Below are 2,742 nucleotides of genomic sequence, written 5' to 3' on the forward strand. Positions count from 1 at the left end.
TTTTTTTTTTTTTTTTGACATGAAACGTTTACATTCCAACCTGTGAAAAAGTGTAACAGAAAGACTTGTTGTCACCAAGCAGCTTCCAACTGTCATTTTTACCATCCATAATTTAAAATCAAATAACAGTTCTGAATAATTAACATTATACTAAGCCTGTATGAAAGTCTAAAAATGTGAATTTAATATTAATATCCTAAATTATTTATGCCAGTGGAATTGATACATTTTTATTTGTTTTAATCAGCATGTTAACTATTCCCCCCAAAATACAAAAGGCCTTGATAAACATTTTTAGGAAATGTGTTAATTGCTAGCTCATAATTTACTTTTAATAGCAAATGCACTATGCTTATGCTATGCACTAATGCTAATGCTTTTGCATTTTTGAGAAATAGGTCAATGCCAATGTCATGTTTAAAAGCTGAAATCCTTGAGGTTCCAGTAATTTCTATAATCCCTCTTTGTAGGGCTGATGGGCTACAGCACCACCATCAATTTATTTCCCATTTATATTGTCTATGACTCTCTTCTCTCATTTCAGCTATTGGCTGCACACAATGCCACTCAATTTCAGTAAGATGATCATTATCGCAAATCATTTCCCAGCCACCCATGCCAGTTACTTTCAGCACTAAGGTTGTGTACACACATACAATTTTCTTCATTGGAAACAATCTTTTATGATAGTTTCCAGCGACAAAGAGTGACAGAAGAACAAACACAGCACCTGTTTTGTTTAATGGAGAAGGGAGAAGGAAAGACATGCGAGCCGCACCCACTGTGCTTATTTCTCATGACTCTTGTTTTTCATTGGTCATTCATGGATTTTTCAGGCATGTAATTGTACAAGTGTCAGGTTCTCACCCAAAAAAAGCACAACTGTTTATATTGGGTGAGAATCCTCTAATGTGTGTACATAGCCTAACAGTGCAGTAAATATTGCACAAAACATAGCAATATACCGCCAGGACTTTTTATGTCATTACTTACATTTTTAAAAGAATGATGTATTCTTAGCAAGCTGCAGTATGTACATTCATATAATACTGGGCCAAGCAAAAAATAATCTAATTTATTAAAAAAAAAAAAAAGTTGACACACATGTGAATCTGCCTGTCAAAACATAATTACAGAAATAAAGTGAATTTTTCTCACAATTAATTTTGAGAAAATTCTGATTTATTTAAGCCTCCATATGTGTACCTACACAAAAAGGTTACTGTGTGGAAGGTAAAATTTAAACAACTGAACCTAAAACAAAATGGTATCATTGTTTGCTCTTTTTTTCATTAAAATATTTTGCCTTTTTACCTACAGTATTATTTCTATTAGTTTCCAGACTAGCATGGTAATATCACCTGAATAGCTCCTTATGCAGAAGTAGTGTTTTCATCCTAGGATGTGCTTCCAATGATTTCTAAGCTCACATCAACTTGCCAGCACTCTTAGCGTGCAGTCCACTGGGAAAGCAAAACATTTTAGGGGGAAAAATTATTAGAAGAGGCAGTGGGGAGTTGGTTGGATAGATATAGTGATATACTTCTACAGCCAACAAGAATGTTAAGTATTGGATCAAGAAACAATTATTACCAAACAGGAAAGTTAACAACATAATAGACTGTCTTTACTTGCCATCCAATCAATGGGTGGGAACTTTAGTTATTTATCAGTAACCAAGTCGTTTATAAATTATTCTAATTTGAAAACCAACTTTTATTTATCAAGTTTGGTTATTCTGTCTTCTTGTCTCTCTTTCCTTTTTAGTTCAGTGCTTTTCTACATAATACTATAGGGATTTAAGGTCCCCCAACATTATCCTCATCAACTCGCCTTCACTCCCTTTTTCACCTCTCCTTCATTGATATTAATTATACACTCTCCAAGTATGTATCTACGAGTGCAGTGAAATCCATGAACTTCCACCTCTAACCACTAGAAATATTGAAGCTTTTACCCCTTACCATTGTATATATTGTATGTCCTTATTTGGAAACCTACATTTTCTTACAGATTTGGTCTGTGAGAGTGACATACTGCTTATTTTGTGTATTTTGTACATATGGGCTGATGGGAATAAGGGTGAACACATGTTACTTCAGTCCTAGTATGATGTCAAAAAGCTGTTATCCATCTCAACCTCTAATAGCTATGTATGCTTTTAGAATATATGACTTATTTGTGAAATGTAAAGGTATTAAGCACTGATGTCCACCACTATATAATTACATCAAATTTTTAATATTTATTTACTGCCTTTAGCTCCTAAAACTATCACTCAATACTCCCCTGATGAAGCCCAGTTGGGGCGGGAGTGAGTTAACAATTACCATCTTTCTAGAGTTTGTGTATAATGTTTTATTATTGATTTTATACAATAAGTACGTATAACATATATGTATTTTCTTAAAAGGAAAGTGTGTTTAATAAAATTTTGTTTCTTTTATGAAATTTCCAAGTGCCTAAAAAGAGCCTGCTTTCTCTTTTCTTATGAATACTTAATTAGGCTTAGGCCTAGGCTCGGCACTGTCTTTTGTCTTCTGAGAGACTATATCCCAATATTCCCATGTGCTTCTTCTTCTTGCTTTATTCTGTTCTTCTCTTCCCTCCCCCTTCTTTTTTTTCATTCCTGACTTATTCTTTCTTTCCTTTTCCTTTACCCCCTTCTTTTCTCTTTTTTCCCTTCCCCCCTTTTCTTTCATTGAGGCTGATTCATCAAGCAAAATCGGAAGCTCGCTCGCG

Source organism: Pyxicephalus adspersus, chromosome 1, assembly GCF_032062135.1.
Source record: "Pyxicephalus adspersus chromosome 1, UCB_Pads_2.0, whole genome shotgun sequence".
Classification (NCBI taxonomy): domain Eukaryota; kingdom Metazoa; phylum Chordata; class Amphibia; order Anura; family Pyxicephalidae; genus Pyxicephalus; species Pyxicephalus adspersus.